Here is a 21,462-nt window from a genome sequence, read left to right on the forward strand (position 1 = left end):
ATTATATGAATTCATCACAACCTTTGCACCTGCACGTAATTGTCTACCGGTTAGTTTATCAACTAGTCATTCTTCCTCATTACCAGAGTCCTCGTCAGTTAGTACATTTGGATCTGGAGGCTCAATAAATATTTTATTTAAATCTTGATCGTCGTTGTTGTCAACCATAGCTAATGCTTATTCCAAATCAATACCAGTTAAACAATAAAAATAAGCTGATATTATAAGATTATCAGACAAAAGAAAATATTACCCACTGCTCACATTCACGCCTAGCCTGTTCATATGATCACATTCCTAATAAATGTGTAATTATGAAATACTAAAGTACTATTCCGAAGTGTAAATCATTTTAAGATAAAGTTTAACTTATTTGTATAACATATTACACCACAAAGCAATTTTTAAACATTTTTTAATTAAATGCAATACTTACACAAATCGGATGTACGGATTTGTCATTTTTCAAACTGCTAACCAGCAAATTCACCACTATAAATAATACTTCTGAAAACAATTCAATGCACCTCGCAGTGTTTATTATTTTAAACTAAGGCATAAGCAACGCATTGGCCTCTTGAGCCGAGGTTAAAATTATCACTGTGTTGCAAAAAAAAATCTTGAGTATTGTTGTGTGATCATATAAAGAAATAAAAAAATTGGTTTCGTAAAATGTCCCATTAAACTATTCGGATTAAAATATTCGGAGTTCCTACGGGTGAGAAATTTTACGTTTTAAGGATGTACTACCATAACGAACCTAGCAAAAATTCTCGAGGATTCTGAATTTAACATGAAAAAAGGCAATGGCGAACACAATAAAGAGTAAAGAGTCTGTAAAGTCAATGTGGAATCTTCTTCTTTAAGTGCCGTCTCCCGATCGGAGGTTGGATATCATCATCACTATCTTTACTCTATCTACTGTTGGTCTGAAGAGTTCTATAGAACTACATTTAAACCAGTTTAAAAGTTTAAACTTTTTAAGTGAAAAAAACCTTCTTAAAATTCTATTAACTAACTCCCAGTTATTTTCAAACGTCCGTCAACTTAACGAGTCAGATCTCACAAACAAATATTGGGAGAAAAAACCTTCTCCGCCTTTATGCATGGCATTACAGAATAATCCTATTTTTTTTTTAAGAAATTGGACACGGTTGACAGAAGCTTAGACTACTTTTCTTTATTCCACAGAACTCAGGTTATAATACCCACTTATAGTGAGAACACCATTATGAGTAGCAATCTTCTAAGATCTCTACTGCAGGATTATAGAGAAGCCACAGTAATATACACGGACGCATCAAAACCAACAGAAGGGACTGGATACGGATACTTTTTACCTGCTACAAACGTAGAATTCAAGTATAAACTATCATATGAATTTTCAATCTTTTCAGTGGAATCAATAGCTATACTTAAAGCTCTAAAATATTGTTACGAACATGCTCTCGGCATGGCCCAGGTAACGGTTGCATTGCATTAATACCCTTCCAGAAGCTTCTCGGTGTATCGAGTGCGAGAGAGAATAACCGGTCACGTAGGCGAATTAGAGGTGGGACTACGCCAGAATGTTCTCGAACATAATACTTTTGGTATACATAGGTAACAATGTTAGAAGTAGGGTTAGTTGTTAAGATACTACCGAACTGTAAAGTTATAAATAAATATGTTTATATAAATTCGAACCGCTCGTTTTATTTAATCACGCTACAATATGTTAAAAACACCTGCAATAGACATATTTTAATTCTGTTAGATTCCCTTTCAGTTTTGAATTGCCCTCAACTTTTAGCAATCCCTATTATATTTGAAATAAAAGATCGATTGTATCATTTATCATCTACTGGAGTCAACATAAAATTTATTTGGGTTAAAGCACATATTGGTCTCAAACATAATGAATATGTAGATCATTTGGCTAAAATGAGTGTAACAACTGGCTCTACGTTGAAATATATGCTTAATACATCAGATATTGCTACGATTTTAAAAAAAAATCAGCAACTTAGATGAAAAGAGCAATGGTAACATTACTGTTCTACAAACCATAAAAGGTATACCTCTTTACAACCAACTATACCTCAAACAAACTGGTTTCAGAATTTCAAAGCTCCTCGTAAATATATTACTACTATAAATCGAATACGTATTGGACATACATGCTACCCATGCCATTTATTTAAAATTAAAGTCATCGATGATGATAGTTGCAAACATTGCGGTAAGCTAGAAGATCTCGATCACATCTTCTTCGAATGTCCTAAATTTATTCAGCATTCAAACTCCCTGTATATAAAATTAACTAAATGTAATATATACATCATCATCATCATCATCCATCCTCAAGAGTCCACTGCTGAACATAGGCCTCTTCCTCATGTTTCCAACCCCGTCTATCTTGCGCTGCTCTTATCCAGTTTTTATTGAGTCTTCTTAAATCGTCAGTCCATCTTGTAGGTGGTCGACCGACGCTTCTCTTGTCTTCCCTTGGCCTCCATTCCAATAACCTCTTTATCCATCGCCCATCTGTCATTCTGGCTATGTGTCCTGCCCATCTCCATTTTAGTCGGGCTATCTTCTCGATGATGTCAGTCACTCCGGTTCTTCTCCCGATATCTTCGTTGGTTATTCTGTCTCGCAGAGTTATTCCTAACATGGACCGCTCCATTCTTCTCTGCGTGACTCTCAGTTTGGTAGCTGCTGCTTTTGTTGAGGTAAGTGTTTCTGCTCCGTACGTCAAGACTGGGAGGACGCACTGGTCAAATACCTTTCTCTTTAGGCATGTGGGCAGCTCACTTTTAAAAATTTCTCTCAGTTTTCCAAATGCTGCCCACCCAAGGCCGATTCTTCTCTTCAGTTCATGAGTCTGGTTATCCCTGCCAATCCTAATTTCATGTCCCAGGTATTTATATCTATCTACGAGTTCTATTTCTTTCCCACCAATACTGATGTCCTGTTTGAGTACCAAATTGGTCATGATTTTTATTTTCGAGATATTTATATTTAAACCTACATTTTCTGTTGCCACAACGAGTTCCTGTACCATCTCTTTTGCCATACCTAGATCTTCAGCTATTATAAGTATATCATCGGCGAAACGTAAGTTGTTTAGATATTCTCCATCTATTTTTATTCCCTTTGTCATCCAATCCAAATTCTTAAAAGCATGTTCTAGCACCGTATTAAAAATTAAAAAGTTTAGGTGACATTGGGTCTCCTTGTCTAACCCCCCGTTCTATTTTTATGCGATTACTGTTAGAATGTAATCTGACAGTGGTTGTTGCCTGCAGGTATATTTTGTATAATAATTTAGTATAGCAATACATACGCTCCATATAATATACAGTCCTTGTTAGCCATAGGTTCTGTAACAATATATACTTTAATTATAGAATTTTTGTCAGACACATGCATAGCTTTATAAATCTGTACTCGTTCATGAACATTTTCATGAGCGTGTATAGGGTTAGACTTGTTCCCTTTGTTTATCCTATATGTAACAATACCTTATCCGTGATCCAGTATTGTTTATCCGTTAAAATAAATGTATTGACGAACCCCTAGACGAGAAGCGAGTGTCCTTGTATTTTCCTTCGACGTGTTATTAATTATTCTATTCGTCTATTTCGTTTTAGGGATATCGCTGTGCATTTGTCTGAGAGAAATAATCTGTACTTATGTGTATATACGTTTTTAAGGAATATATTGTAACCTTTTGAGACTGGCTGAATGACAAAAGTCTATGCCACAAAAAAAATTAGTATACGAATAAAATTGTTCTGATCTCGATGTTACTTCGAAATACAGGAACAATATTATAACAGAAGCTTTACAACCACTTGCATAATATCTTCTGACATTTTTTTTTAGATTAGGATGAAAAAAGGAAGTATACATGATAAATGAAACGCATTTGCGTATTATCACGCTGAATAATTATTATTGTTTGTAATATTAGAGTTCACAGAATTATCTGAATCATTACTATTAAATTATTTGAATTTATTTTGGTTTTAAAAAAGTATTATCATCAGTTGACTGCTTTTGTATATACATATATATACAAGGATTTCCATAGTTTTCACTGTATTCCTTCACTCAACCGTTTTCTCCAATTTTTCCTGTTTAGCCAGTCCCCTTCCTGTAGGTTTCTTCTACTCATTGCTTTGTCCACTTCATCTCTGAATGATCTTCGGGGTCTGCCTCTCTTACTTCTTCCTATCGAACTCCACTCTGTTATTCTATTTATCCACCGATTTTGGTCTGGTCTTCTGACATGTCCGTACCAGGTTAACCTCTTTTGTTCGATGTAGTCTATTATGTCGGAGTTCATTCCCATTCTCCTCTTAATCTCCATGTTATTTATTATATCTCTTCTTGTTACTCTGCAGCTTCTCCTTAGGAATTCCATCTCTGTTGCTTTTATTTTGTTTTTGGTTTTCTTATTTATTGTCCAATTTTCACACCCATAAGTGAGGATACTTCTTGTCATGGTATTATATATATTTTTTTGTTTTCATGATGATGTTCTTATCCCATAGTACCGGGTTCAATTTTCGTATGCAGTCTCTTGTTTGTCCTAGTCTATTTTTTACATCTTCCTCCGTTGTTCCTTTATTTGATATTATGAAACCTAAATACTTATACTTGTCTGTTCCTTTGATTTGTTTACCTGTGTCTATTTCCAGCTGTTTTATTTCTGTATTCTCCGTTGTTAGGTATTCAGTTTTCTTTAGGTTTATTTCCATCCCATTCTTTGTATATTCCTGCTCCAGTTTTCTCATCATAAAACTGAGGTCATCCTCGTCTTGTGCGATCACTATTTGGTCGTCGGCAAAACTTAGCGTATATAGATATTCGTTTCTTACTGGTATACCCATTCCTTCGCACTTTCTTTTTCATGGTTTCGGGGTTTTTTCCAGGAATATTTTAAACAGGGTAAGGGATGTGGAGCAACCCTGTAGTAGTCCCTTTGTCGTCTTAAATGGACTGCATATTCTATTGCCCGTTTTGATAGCTATTTCATTATTCTTGTAAAGTGCTTTTACCGCGTTTATTAATCTTCGTGGAACTTCAATGTTTTCCATTGCTTCCCATAGCTTGGTTCTAGGTATTGAGTCATATGCCTTCTTAAGATCAACAAAAGCCAGATGGATGGATCTTTTTTTTGCCATTATTTTTTCTATTAGTTGTTCGACCGTGTAAATGTGATCTAAGCATGCTTTCCCCGCTGTGAAACCTGCCTGGTCTTCTCCGATTTTATCTTGTATATATATTTCTAATTTTTCCTTTATGGTCTTTCCGTACAGTCTGCCTATAGACGATATAATGCTGATTTTCCGATAGTTTTCGCAGTTTTTTCTATTTCCTTTCTTGTATATTGATGTCATATATGCTTGGGTCCATTCTGCCGGTAAGTCTTCTAAATTCAGTGCTCTCTCAAACATTTTATGTATCATACGGAATAACTTTTCCGATCCGGTTTTTATCAATTCATTTGGTATTCCGCCGGGACCTTCTGCTTTTTTGTTCTTTAGAGTTTTGATCGTTCTTTTCACCGCAGCTAGGCTTAATTCGATTTCGTCATGTGTGTAGATTTCTATTCCGTCTATTTCTGATTCTTTGAATTCGGGGCGGTCTTCGGTTAGCAATTTTTTATAGTATTCTTGCCATTCGTTTTCTTTGATTTGACCGATCTTGAGTTTCTCTGTCTTATTTCTTTGGAGCGACTTTAAGATGCGCCATGACTCTGAATTTCTCGTTTCTCCTATGTGCCGTTCTATCTCTGTGCATGTTTTTCCCATCTTTTATTTTTTTCATTTGCCACTTTTCTTTTCACTTCTTTATTTTTTTTCCTGTATAGTTCCAAGTCCTCATAGTTTTTTGTGTTCAGATATTTTATATGGAGTTCTTTTTTCTCTTTTATGCATTTTAGTGTGTCTTCGATTAATTTCGTAGTTTGGTTGGTGTATTTTTGGTCCACTTCTCCAAGAGCTTCTAGGGCTGCTGTCTTCATGCAGGTTTTTATGTGTTTGTATGTTTGTTTTAATGATTCATACCGAAACTCTTCTAGGTTTTGGTCCAATCTTCGCTTATATAGGTCTTTTATTGAGTCTTCTTCTAATAAATTGATTTTGAATTTCTTTTCTTGTGTTGAGCACGTATTGACAGGTGTAGCCGGAGCCGTAACTTGGTCAGACTCTCCCTGGGTCGGTTTCTGTTGGGTCCATATAAAGGGGAATTTCGTTGGGTCCATATGAAGGGGACTGCTTTTGGCCGCCCCTATTGTTGGCCGCCCGTGTGCGATGCACACTTGGCACACATGGTAGCGGCGGCCCTGGTGAACTGTGTCATTTTTTGGTGCCTAAGCTATGCTTATAATGTGTTAATAGGAAAATATACTGAAAGTAAACCAAATAATCGAATCGAACAGTAGAAACAGAATGTTTTAAAAAAGTTGGAACGTTAGTAGAAAAAGGATATTTAGAAGATGTGTTTGAAAGTGTAGTGAATATTACAAATAAAATGGTAACTTTGAATGGAGAAATGATTGTGAAAATAGATTTTTTTAAGTATATATGATCGATATTTAATGTAGAGCAATGGGTAAATAGTGGGAGATTGTTGAAAATATCTGTGAATGGGATTAATGTTAGTATATATCAAAGAAAACACCTTATGGAGACGTATGATTAGGAAAGCCGATCCCACATTCAGATAAAGGAAAAGAAAATTATTACTGATCAGTTGTTGATAAATAATCGATGAGAGGAGTCTGGAAATTATATAAAAATTAAAAAACAAAGCATAGAAACTTAATATATGATTCACAGATTCGTAAGGACCAACCCCACCAGCAATCGATGAAAGTGAAAATGTGGTACTTACTGTAGATTATATTTGTGAAAGGACGAAATTTTATTTTTTTGATATGTGAAGACAGTTAGTATAAGCTTAAGTCGAAGTTTGTGGGATCGCCATCCTTGGCTCCCGGCCGCCATCTTGGAAAAGATGGCATTGCCATATCTGAAACTTGAAGAACAGTATAATTGATGCGATAGTCTATGACTGATGCTAGCTGTATATTCGTAATTTTCATTATGTGCAAAAAACGGTTTATTTATTTTATACTATTTTTTATTGATTGTGTTTATCAACTATCATTTTTAAATAATAATTTTTAAATATCAATAGTATTAAAACTATTATATATTACGTCATTATTTATTCAAAATTTATCACAGGAGAATCTGTGACTGTGACAGCGGTAAAGGGGTGCCCTCAAGGGGGAGTATTATCGCCTCTGCTGTGGTCTTTGGTTGTGGATGACCTTCTCACTAAGTTGCATGATTCTGGTTTTATAACCCAAGGTTACGCAGATGACCTAGTTGTTACAATTAGAGGCAAGCATGACCAGACTATATCTAGTCTCATGCAAACTGCTCTTAACGAAATTAAAAGTTGGTGCTCGAAAGAGGGCTTAAATGTCAACCCCAGTAAAACGACTTTGATACCTTTCACAAGGAGACGTAAATACAATTTACAGGCTCCAACTATAAATGGCATCACATTAGACTATTCCAAGGAAGTTAAATATCTGGGGGTAACCCTAGATCAAAAACTCACCTGGAATAGTCATATTGAAAAAATTTTATCCAGAGCTTTGGTGGCAAGTTGGACCTGCCGCAAGACGTTTGGAAAAACTTGGGGCCTACAACCAAAAATGACTCTCTGGTCTTATAAAACAATAATTAGGCCCATGGTCACATACGCATCATTCGTATGGTGGCCAAAAACACAACAAACAACAGCTAACGCCAAGCTTCAAAAAGTGCAGCGGCTAGCTTGTCTGGGAATCACAGGGGCAATGTCAACATGTCCCACTGCAGCTCTAGAGGCGATGCTGAACCTTCCTCCCTTGCAGTTCTGCATAAGGAGGGAGGCAGTAACTACCGCCTTAAAACTGCGACAGACACAAATAATGAAACCTGGAGATCTAGTTGGCCACCTGAAAATCTTAGAAGAAATTCCATTGGATTCTAAGGACATGCCGATAGATGCTATGCCAGTCAAATTCGACTTTGAAACACCCTTTGAAGTGGTCATAAAAAACCACCAAATGGGTGAAGAAATTGAACCAAAAGTGGAAGAAGGTTCACTCGTATGGTATACGGATGGATCTAAGATAGATGAAAGGGCAGGAGTGGGAGTTACTGGGCCCAATTTCAGGCTATCTAAATCTCTTGGAAACGCCCCAACTATCTTCCAGGCAGAAATACATGCTATAGACATAAGTGCCCAAGAATGTCTCAACCGAGACACCCGTAGGGCAAGAGTCCTTATTTTATCAGACAGCCAAGCCGCCTTAAAGGCTCTAAAGTCATTTACATGTGAGTCGAAGTTGGTTTGGGACTGTAAACAATCTCTCAAGAAGCTGGCGGAACGCAACAATGTAACTGTGATGTGGGTGCCAGGTCACAAGGGAATTGCAGGAAATGAGGAAGCTGACAGCCTCGCTGAAGAAGGAGCTAATACCCCATTCCAGGGTCCGGAACCCTTCTGTGGACTATCGAAAAGCCACATCAGAGAGGAACTCCGTACCTGGGAACTCAATCAACTAAGATCATATTGGTCTAACACACCAGGACAAAGGCAAGCAAAAAGGCTCATAAAAGTGTCGCCTACTGCAACAAACCGCCTTCTCGAAATGAGTAAAAAAGATATCAAAATGGTCACTGGCCTTCTCACTGGTCACTGCCCTCTGAGATATCATCTCAAGAAGATGGGCAAATCAGATAGTGAGAACTGTCGTTTCTGTCACAATGAAAAAGAAACGGCAGAACATATACTATGCAACTGCGTAGCACTGTTCTGCAAAAGACTAAAATTCCTAGGAGAGGTCAGTCTGGCATCCTCTGACATAGGAAACAAGTCACCTAGGAAGCTAATTAACTTCATCAGAAGTATTGGCATTCTAGAGTTTAACTAGATTAAGGTATGCACAAAAGATCTCTATAGGTCGAAGTGCGGTGAGGCCGCATGGCCTTAACGACCTCACATAATCTAATCTAATTATATATTACGTCATTATTTATTCAAAATTTATGTAAATTATTTTATATAAAAATAAGTATATTTCGTACTTTCCATTTCTCTAATAACTTTACCTAAAATATACGTAAATAAGACCATTTCTTAAAAGTCGGGTGTTTCTTCACCCTGTAAAAGATATCATGCAGAGACAAGCCCTAGTTTTATATAATATACTATTTCCTAGGTATCTTGTTCAAGCTACCCTTTTAAAATATTTATTGCACAAATTTTAAACCTTCTTTTATGGCTCTATTCAAATATACAAATTCACAGAAGGGTTCAAAATATTGCTCCAATTTGGCAAAAGTTTGGACTGTTACAATATGCTACTTCGTCGACGATAATACTTTCGGTGCTATATTCAATTACTGTTTTGTCAAGAACGGATATTTTACCGACCTTTTCTGTCGGTCAAAAAGAATTGTTGAATATGCAAATATTATACTAATAAAGTTATATCTTTAAATTAAAAAATAAACAAAATATAAAAAAGAAAAATAATTGGTCACAAAATTAACCGGCTTCTATGATTCTATTAATTCTGCTTGACAGCAAAAAATTTAAATTTTATTTTAAATACCTAGAAAACACTTTTTAAAAATATGGGCAAAATTTAAATTAAGCCCTTTTTGAAATTAATCGAAGAATCGTTTCTCAAAATATAATGTTTCCTCTTCGAACGTGTATGACAATTATGTTATGTGTAAACAGTCCTTTGGAAAATACTTTTGCAAAATGCAATATTTCCTTAGACTGTCTACGACTATTATGGAGGTATGTACTGATGATTTATTGTGACAATGTGCGGTGAAATCTTATCTGGCGTAAGAAGGAAATGTTCTACAACAAATGCCATGAAAACTATCACGTATTATTTAATGTATCTATCAGCAATATTGCTTCGAAAGGCTGCAAATACTGAACGAGCTTATAAAAAAAATTCACTCTCACGTCAATATATCTACATTATGAAACTGTGTTCTACCAGAAATACAATTCTGGTTACAGTACTCTAAAAGGTTGACAATCGCCATGTCTATATCTGAGAAAACACAATTATTAATATGAATTCTCACAAATTCTAAGTGCAGTCTGAACTCAGAAAAGGGCTAATGGTAAGTGAAGCGGGCGTCAAATTCAGTTACATAGACCTTTTTAATACAGCATCTAAGGAAACCTCTGTATAACAAATATTTACCAATCTTCTTACTAGAGCTGTAACTGTACTGGTTCTCGAGTCAAAAAAAGTAATTTTCAAAAGAAGTTGAACAGTATAGTATTTCTTCATAATATAGTTATAGTTACATATATACATGTAACATGTCAATTTTTTAAATCGTGTTCAATAGATAAACACTCCTTTATTGCCGAATACAAGTTTTTAGGAACAGTATATTGAAGAGGGATTACCTAAAGCCGCTTTTTCACTCGTTTAAAGAAATTTGATAACTTCTACCGATATTTTATGTGGCATACCTAATATTTTTATTGTATTTGCAACCTCATTTGTTGTGATTGGTGAGCTTGAGTAAGATCCTTTTTTACCATGTTCCATGATAATGAAAAAGAAACGAAAAACATTACGAGAAACAAAAGTTATGATAAACGATAGAATAAGATGATCAGCAGATGAATGATGGTACAACATTCCAATTTAATGACTAAAAAGATATAAGAATAGGCAAAGGAGAAGAATAAGAAGGAATTTTTTAAAACAAGCACTGTAATGTCAGCGAATAATTTACTAAGCTCCGTATATATACAAACATTGTAACGGTGGTTTAAATAGCCGTCATTAATTTTAGTATGTAGTAAATAAAGTCGTCAGAGAAAGACATCTTAAAAATTCTGAAATCATTTTAAAGGCTTATATCTTAAAGAGTCTAAAATAATACCCAAACTGTTATTGTATTGTTTGCAGTTTAGATTAAATAATGACAGGATGTAACCTGTTTATTATGATTTTAACATCACAAAATATTAGCCGTCTTGCAGACTCTTGATTTGGTATTAAAATATTTTGATGTTATTTTGCTTTGCATTATTATTTTTTCTCGGCTCTCTGGAAGAGACGTATACTCTTTAAAACAATATGGGATCTGAAACCTATAGTTACTTATAGGTCATATATAAAAAATAATTACTTATGTTGCGATTATAGGACCAAAACAACATACAAAAAGAAAAAAGAGAATTACAAAAAGTGCAATAATACACTTTCATAGAAGTTACGGCGGCAATGACATCGTATTACACTGCAACCTTAAATGCCATACTATATTTCTTTTCACACTAAATATCCATTTAAGAGGGATCAATCCAGAAAGTGTCAGTTAGGTTAACATTTAAAGTAGTAGTTAGTCTCGGTATCTAAAACTCGGCGACCTGACTAGACATCTCAAAATTCGAATAGGGAAAAACGACTCAATCAATTAAAATGCCCACCGACATTATGGTTGATTTCTACTAACATTAAATATCATCATAAAAATAAAAGTGGGCTCTTACTTATTGTACTAATAGGTAAAAACACAGGCAGGATTAGGAATCGAGCTTTATGTTTCTAACAGCGTATCAATAAAAGTCTTAAATATTCCTAAAATATTTAGAGCGTAATTACTAGAAATAGATTTTTATACTTAAGAATATTTAAAAAAACATTAATTTATCCAAAATATTTATTTAGACTATTTCTACATTATTTCGTCTAGATATTTGTAACTGAAATATAGATGTAAAGTAACTACAAAAAAATTTACACCATCGACAAAATCTACAACATAAAATCCGTCTTAAGATCGGCAAAATATATTTTTACACTTTTAAGGGCCGATTGTTCGAACGCTAATCAAAACTTGATTGTAATCAAATATTTAAGTAAAATCAAATATGTCATATTTTGAGGTTATGTTGACTGATTTATTTTATTCAATTTTATTATTTTGATTGTAATTAAATATTTGATTATAATCAAGTTTTGATTAGCGTTTGAACAATCGGCCCTTATAATGTTTTACTTGTTTTCCTTTTTTGTCTTATCTACTTAAATCTTGTATCTTAGCTGTATCTTCAAAGTGCCAAAATATTTCTTATATATGTTTTAAAGATGAGAAAATAATTATGTTTTAGAGATGATTTAAATATCTCTTGGTGTGTGTTGGTTTTTTTTTTGTAGATTTTGGTTACCTACCCTGTATCCTTCTTTGTGATTAACATACCCAAAAGGTAGTAAGTTGTTGTTTTTTTTTTCGATCATGAATTTAATTGGTTTTTCTTTACAGTTCATGTCAAAATTGTATTCAGTGCTTCTGGTCCTTGAAAGCGTTTAAATAAACACATCATCTACATGTCTCACCAATTATTTGTGGCTATTTCACTACAAAAACGAAGCCAAGTAAGTCACCTGTCAAATTAAGGAACGTAAAACGAGTATCTTGTATTCACCTTGCAGTGTCGACGCAATTGTCTAGTGGAAATAGTTAACAAAAAAACTTTAGCCCAACCAGAATTGACTGGCTTGCCATTAAATATATCTTTGGTTCTCACAAAGTCAAATGGGCTATTGAGAGTATATTTCCAGATGGTATGTTGTCGGAAGTCAAATACGAGAAAAAAAATTACCCTTGCTGCATTTTTAGACATCGAGGTGAATTCTGAAGAAGTACCACAGTTTATAGAGCTTTTCTTTATCTGAAGAAGTACCTTAGTTTATGGAGCTCCTGTATCTGATATTTACGTATCATGTACTATTTGCTTCGTGGCAGATTAAAATTAAAATTTATTTCAATTCAACTAACACTATTTTCCTTTAATAAACCTTATACCAACAGCTTACTTACTATTTAGTGCTGATTCCATCAGATTGGCGACACCCAATGGTACTAATGTCCCAATACAATACTTGGTTTGTCAATCTCACTCTCAATTAATGTTATAGCTGCTGACTCAAGTTGTTATTATTTAGTGTCATTTATTGTGTTTTAGTTGTTTATTGACGTTTTATGTTGTTTTAGATTTTAGTTTTTAATACAAATAAAAATAACCTTCTGGGACATGATGATGTGGCAAATATTGTAAGCATTAAAACCGGTAGCCAAAAATTTACCAACTTTATTAAATAAAAACTACTTAAGATTGTGAGTATGGACTCATCTCCCATATACCTACTAGTATTATGAAAAGGCATTCGACTCCACAGAACTTTGGGCAATAGAGAGAGCTATGAACAACTGCAAGATAGACTCCCGATACAGAATGCTTATACATAATATTTATAAGAAAGCCAAAATGAAAATACAAATAGATGCGAAAACCAAAGCTATACCAATCAACAGAGGAGTTCGCCAGGGAGATGTTATCTCACCAAAGCTATTCACACTTGGAGTGTTCAAAGACATTAACTGGGTAGATAAAGGAATAAATGTTAATGGAAGAAAACAGTTATTTGCGATACGCTGATGACATTGTAATATTCGCTGCAAGTTTCGAAGAACTACAGACCATGATGACGCAACTATTTCAAGCTTCGGAAAAAGTAGGTCTTAAAATAAACTTGGAAAAAACAAAAATAATGACAAATACACCGAACATTAGAGAAATAACGTTGAACGACATAAATTTAGAAACAGTAAGCAAATACATCTACCTGGGACAGATAATGAAAGTTAACAAAGAAAATCAAACTGCCGAAATTACCAAAAGAATAAGGTTAGCAATAATTGAAAACCAGAATTTACGATCAGTGTATCCTCCATATACTCACTTATGGTTCACAGACGTGGACACTGACCAAGTCTAATATGGATAAAATAGTAAAAACACAAAGAGCGATGGAAAGATCAATGCTCGGGGTGAGACTTATAGACAAAAAAAAACAAACAAATGGATTAGAAACAAAACCAAAGTAAAAGACGCAGGAGAACATGCTGCCAAATTAAAATGGAACTTCGCAGGACACAATGCCCGGCTAAAGGATAAAAGATGGAACCACGAAATACAACAATGGAGACCATGGTTATGAAAGAGATGCGGAGGAAGACCACAAATGAGATGGGCTGATGATATTAAGAAGATCGGAGGACACAACTGGAAGCAAGTGGCGCAAAATAGAAAACACTGGATTGATTTGGAGGAGGCCTATGTCTAAAGTTGGATTACTTAAGGCTGAAGAAGAAGAAAAAGAAATATTATGGACTCTTGTTGGCAATATTTTCATCATTTAATGAATTTTAATTAAGTTTAAATATTAGAGTCAGTGACCACTAAAGCCGTAGTTCAGTTCAAGTTTAAAACTTGTCAGCATGTTCGGAAATACGATCGTAGAATGTTTTCTATCTGGTGAATCTAAGAAATAAACCTAATGTCATTTGTAACTTTTGGTACCTACGTATTTAGTGCAGTGCAATGCTACGTTTTTTTTGTATAGGGGATGGTCCTCAATTTTTTTTATTCTGTAATAATCTTTGTTTTTGTGTACAACCTAAAAGTTTAATATGTTCAGTAATATTTTTTGTTCAGCTTTTTTTATAGATATTTTTTATTAGATAGTAAGTTATAATACCTATAATATAGGTAATGAAAATTATGCTTTAAATGAGGTGATGTCAAAGTTTGATTGCTAGATTTTTCTATTTAAATTCACCTTTCAGCTTTACCCAGTTATAAATCTTATGTTAGTTGTTCAATACCTAATTTGTCTAAATTTACAGTTTTGCTTTTTTTGCTATTTACTTTGTTTGAATTATGTTTACTTTGCTAATGTGTTATTATTCTATAATACTTTTACCTGGCTGAACTTTTAAAAAATAAAAATTGTTAAGTTGTAGCAATTATGTGTTTATTGCTCTTTTATAATCTTCCTTTCTTCTGGTAACTAATAAGAAGGTAAATCTGACAGGAATGTAGAGCTACAATAAAGGGTACGTGTGTTTGTATCTCCTTATTTTTGACTATGTATGCATTATGGTTTTTTTTTTGAAAGGTTTAGCCAATCGGACATTTTTTGAAATCTTTTCTAAACCAATCTTCTCATGTGTCAAGTGTCGAGTTTTCCTGGTCCCTCGACAAGGACGCTGTTTATTTCTCTTCTTTCTTTCGTTGCCAAATTCTTTTAATTTCATTGGTAATTTTTTTTTCTAAATATACCCCCATCACAGATCCATAAACCCACATACCAAAACTTAACGTTGTGTCCTTAAAAACACCTAAGCACCGGTTTGCAAGGTTTGTAACATACTTGCATCTGGATTACCTATTTCTTTTTTATTTCCCCACTTCTTATCCAGACAATTATCGTTACATTACAGAAACGGTATCTTTAGCAGCTATTACACGTCTCAACCGCTGGAATAATATATTTCAGCGATAGCCTTTTTGAGCATCCTGAGACTTAAAGCAAACAATACTTTAAGGCCAAATTATGTATTGAATAGTCAAACTAATAATACTGGGACTTTACTTGAGGAATCACTCGTTCAGATAAACTCAGATATGATGATCTTCTTCTTCTTCTTCATGTGGCTAATTCTTTAAGAACATTGGCGATCATCACGGTTAATTTCACTCTCTATGCAGCAGTTCTGTTGAGTTTTATTGATGTTTTTTCACTCCACTGCTTTAAATTTTTCAACCACGATATGCATCATCTACCCGCTTCTCTTTTTTCTTCCACTCTCCCTTGTATAACCAAACGCATTAACTCATATTTTTCATTTCTTAGTATGTGACCTAAGTAGCTTATTTTTCTTTCCCTTATAGCGCTGAGTATTTCTTTTTCGTTTTTCATCTTTCTTAATGTTTCCTTGTTGTTTCCTTGTTGTACACATAATATTTTTCACATTATTTGATAACACCACATCTTAAAGCTGCCAAGTCGTTTTTCAGTTGCGTCCTTAATTGTGGAGGCTTTAACTCCATACAAAATAGTAGAGAATATGTAGCATCTTAATTCTCTAGTTCTAATTTCTATTTTCAGTTTTCCATTGCATATTACTGCGTTCATCTTATTGAAAGCGCTTCTAGCTATTTTATTGCGCCATTTTATTTCAAGGCTGCGGTCCCATTGTTCATTTAGCTTACATCTCAAAGAATTGTATCTGGATACTTTCTCCTAAGCTTTTCCTTTTTGTTCTTATCGCCAATCATGATTTTTATTTATTTTTGTGTTCAGGACTATTTTATATAACTCTCGCAGTACTGCTTAGTGCAATTAATCAAAATTTACAGCCCCTCTCTACTGTGCGCAAGGGGTATTGTATCGTCTGGATATCTGAGATTATTCACTAGTATTCCGTTAATTGATATGCCGTCATTAATGTCTTCTAGTGCCTCTTCAAACATCTCTTCTGAGCACATAAGTAGAGGAGATAGTACACATCCTTGTACTCTTTTTCTTATAACTATTTCTCTAGATTTTTGTTGATATACTTATATTATGGACTTCTGATATCGGTATAAATTTGTTATGATTCTCACATTCTGATCATTTATTTCTGTATTCCATAATATGTTTGCCAGCCTTCTGTATTGTATTGTGTCAAAGGCTGCCTCAAAGTCAACTAGACATATGAATATATCACAGTCAATATTTCGACACCATTCTATGAGTATTTATATCGTAAATAATGTCTTTGTAGTGTAAATCCTAGATGGTTTCCTATTATGATGATACCTGATATGTTTCCCTAGATATTATAATTCCAGAACCAATCTTTATTAAGAAGATTAACATAATTATACCATCTAGAGAATAGAGGTCACAAATATTAATGGGGACTTAATATGGTTCACTGATGGATCGAAAACTGCCCATGGTACTAGATTCTTCGGCCAATCATGTAATTATAATAAATCTTACAGCCTAGGTCAATATGCAACTGTATTCCAGGCTAAAATTATTACTTTTGTGGCCTGTACTGATGAAATCCTTAATGGAGACCCCAAACCAAAAAGCATCAACATTTATACATATAAACAAGCTACTATTCTGGCCGTAAAATCCCCATTTACTAAATCAAAACTGGTGAGGAACTGCAAAGATCTCCTTAACAATCTGGCAAAAGGCAACAAAGTGTCTTTAATATGTGTGCCAGATCATAAAGAAGTGCCAATAAAGAATAAAAACCAAATTGAGTGTGGCAAGTCCAGACTAAGAAAATAATCAATGATATTGATTAAAAACTCTTGGACAGTTTGATAAACCCTAATAAACAAGAGATTCAAATGGTCAACGAAATGGTGACTGAATAATGTCGTTTAAATAAACATGCATATAAAATAATTAAGGTGAATGAACCGTGGTGCAGAAAATGTAAGATGGAAGAAGAGAATCTCTCCGAGAATGGTATCAAGAGACCACCGCTAATTTATTTAGAGCCGCCGTGAACATAGTTATTATTGCCAATATGATCGCCAACGGTCGATAATCGGACAGGGTACTGAAAGAAGAAGAAGGAAAAAGAGAGTACCGTACATATCCTATGCCACTGCAATGTAGTTAGTTATATGAGGAAGAAATACACTGTTCAACTGGGGATTAAACAGAAAGAAATCCTAAAGCTACCAATGAGGAAACTGTTGGCCTTCCTTGAGGCCACAGGACTTATTGGAGTTTAATCGAAAAAAAGAACAGTGTATGGTACAAAGATTGGAAATCGAAACGTCAAAAACAAATGTAAACGTAATTTTCATTACAATCAATTGTGATTAATTCCATACCAATGCAACATTTAACTTAAATATGAAAGAAGAAAATAGTCTTAGAACTTAATAAACCGTTCAGGTACAGTTAAATCTCCTATAGACATTATTAAACACGAGACTAATAATCTCAATAAATTATTATAAAAGCATTGTTAGGTTTATTCATTAAAATTAGAATATTATAACGGTATTAACAATTCATTTTAATCCATTCAGAATCATCATCACAATCAAATAATAATTTAAATAAAAACTCCTGATGATTCAGTACGTTTTAATTCGTAGAACAAATGCGTATTTTTTAAAGAATATTTATTCGTTCATCATTCACCAATTAAGAACTGATGAAAGAGAAAATAATGATCTAAAATATGATACATTCCTAATCATTCCACCAATATTATAATATATGTAAGATGCAGAATACAGACCTTATCGCCGTGTACTATGAGCGCTATGATTAAATTTATATTTTTTACATTTTCGTCAAGAGTGAACCAAATTATGTTTATTGTATTGTCAATGTCTTGTATATTGTCTGCTATCATAGTACCTCGCTTAATTCGTTTACAATGAAATACGTAATCACAAAGGTAGTCTCAAACGAACTGTTCCTAAAAGTGGATTGCATCATCAGCATCGTGGATCTTGGCCTGATCCAAGATTCGTCACCATTCTGTTTGGTTGCTGGCGACATGTTGCTATCTTCTTATTTTTAATATCTCGTTTAGTTGGTCTGAACTTCATCCAACGACATAATTCGCGGTCGGTCTCTGCTTCTTCTTCCTACAGACGTTCTTATGGTAAGCTTTTTAGCAATCGTGTTGTCCAGCCATGAGACGATTTCATTAATTTAAGGTCCTGCCCATGAGTCGATATTTCTTAATGAACTTTACGACGTCTGGTTTATTAAAGAGTTGCTATAATTTGAATAAAATTAAATATTTTATTTATATGGGATTAAACCACTATTGATGCTAATAAAAACTACCTTTTACATTTGCTTTGACGTTTCGATCTTCAATAGTTATTTTAAGCTGTAGTATTTTTTAGTTAAAATTCTGAGGGTGATGTACCCCCGGATTGATATCGAATTCTGATTTTTGTCTGTTTATGTAGTTAATTTTAATAATGTGTCTGTGACCTTCTATTAAACCAAGAATTTTGGAATATTATTTGGTATTGGTAATCAGAGTCTGAAACATTCTGTTGATGTGTTTGCTACACATGTTTCTTTATTAAGTAAGATAGAGGCACAACGTGTACATATCTCCACCATACTGTAGATGATGTGTTCTTTGTTTGATCTTATGGACCAAAAGCACTAAATATTTTTTTCTTGAACATTAACAGTATCGAAGAACCAATTAAATACACCATGGAAAAAAAGCAACAACTCACTGCCTTTATTGGATGTGTTAATCACAAAGGAGGATACCGGATATGCAACCAAAGTCTACAGAAAATCAACAAGCACTAACAGATATTTAAATTATTACTCAAACACCTGCTTTAGTCCTTAGTGCTAAAAAATTATTATCCATCGTCAGTTATAAAAAAGGAATAACACCAAGATTGAATAAAGGAAGCACCCATATATAGTTTCTTTATGAGAGGTCTTCATGTTAAAGGTAACCGGATGCCGTCATTTTTTTTATTGAGACAATTTGAACTTTTTTCAATTTCTATGGCTTCTCGGATAATACTTGGTTTATAGAAGCGAATAGGGGCTATAGTTCTAGAGTTTAGAAAATCAATTTTGTGACCTCTATAAAGATGGTGTTGACCTAAAGCTGAAACTGAATCGGAATTACTAACAGAAATGGAATGTTCATAAATCCTATTTTGGATTCTGATTTGTTTGCCCTATAAAAGATCAGGGGCAGTCTGCACAAGGAATTTTATAAACTATGAGCTATTCTTTTGTAATGTTGTCTTTGGTTGCTTGGACAAGAGACGAAAGTATTTGTTGGGGAGTAAATATTGTCTTTACTTCTCTGGATTTAAGAATTTTAACGATTTTGGCAGTGATACCTTTGATGTCACGAAAAAAGCTTTCATATGACGAGGATCTGAGTCTTCGGGTTGAGATTGAGTGAAAGATTCATGTCTGACAAAAATTTATGTCAAATCTTTGCCAAACTGAAGAAGCCATCTCCAGTTTACCTTCCTAAGAAAAGAATAGAATGGTATTCTAAAATAACAAGACAAGACATTGCTAGAGTTCTTAGAAACTCAAAGCCTTCTGTTCTGAACATTAGCCAATCCGAAAAAATAGCCCTGAAATAACTTTAGTCCAATCCAAATCCAGTCATTCTTCCAGCCGATAAAGGAAACGCCACCGTCATCCTAAATACATCTTCTTGCATTTATAAACTCTAAAATCTCAATATTACTCTACATATAATAGACTACAGATCTATTCCTAATAATCCAACGACCTATTTAGACAAAACAGCAAAAGCCATTATCAATAAAACATATTTTCCTGTTGACATAAAACAATCTCTAATTCCTCGTAAAGAATCTTCCAGAACACTTCGAATATATGGCCTACACAAAATTCATAAACCGGATATTCCTCTACGTCCCATTGTCAATGCATACAACTGCCACATACAACCATTAGCCAAGTACTTGGCCAAAACTCTACGGACGTGTACGAACTCATTACTATATAGCCCCCCATAAAATTATTAGACCCTCGGAGATATAGTAAACTGATCACCGGCATCCTTTGGAGATTGGTAAACTCATCACCGGGATTTTTGCTTGTTTTCTAATGCGAAAGATTGCCTCTTGCCTGTTATACTTCTCGTTTATGTGATAATTTAATAAATTCAATAATTATTTTAAGCAAGATGCTTTAAAATTTAACTGAGATATTAATATATCTCACGGTGTGGCCTATTAGACGTATCTGCCAATCTAAATGGTTTTGAGATCTAAAAATTTAGTTACATAGGATTTCGATAATGAACTTTAAAATGAAAATATTTGTCAACATGTGCTATTTTTGGTTATATCGGAAGTAGTCCCAACTTGGTTATTTGATTTTCATTGCATTTTTATATTTCTCATTGAATTCTCGAGATAATTTGTTAAGCATACATTCGGTCTAAGTCTTACTGTTTTGGCGTTATTTGACTATCTTGAACATAATAGACGATTTTGGACAGTAAGTAAGCATAAAATGTCTAAAAAAATAGGAAAAGCTAAAAACTTGAGTGTGCTATTAGTGCATTGAAGTTGTAACGATACGATAACATTTTCAACGTTAGCAAACCTAATCCCTACATTAACTACTAATTTGCCGCCCTTGGAGTATGCAACTCACAATACGATTTCTAATATTTCATTTTTATGACTTTCGAACATCGATATCGATGATAAGATAATCGATTCCCTTGTCAAAAGGGAAAAAGAATAATGTAATGGCTATTTTGGAACAGAACTTCCTGGAGATAAGTTGTTGAGTTTGCGGCGGGCAGAACTTGAAGGGAGAAAAAAGAATTTAAGTTATTTTATTATTTTTTTTTTTTGGGGAAGGTGAAGAATTTTTTTGTTGTTGTTTAAGAAGTATTTAGTTTTGTGCCTTAAGAAGTTACGTTGGTTTATGGAAAATAAAACTTCCAAATAAGTTCTGTCTGCCGGCTCCAACTCGGCTCC

This window comes from Diabrotica undecimpunctata, chromosome 2, assembly GCF_040954645.1.
Source record: "Diabrotica undecimpunctata isolate CICGRU chromosome 2, icDiaUnde3, whole genome shotgun sequence".
NCBI classification, from domain to species: Eukaryota; Metazoa; Arthropoda; class Insecta; order Coleoptera; family Chrysomelidae; genus Diabrotica; species Diabrotica undecimpunctata.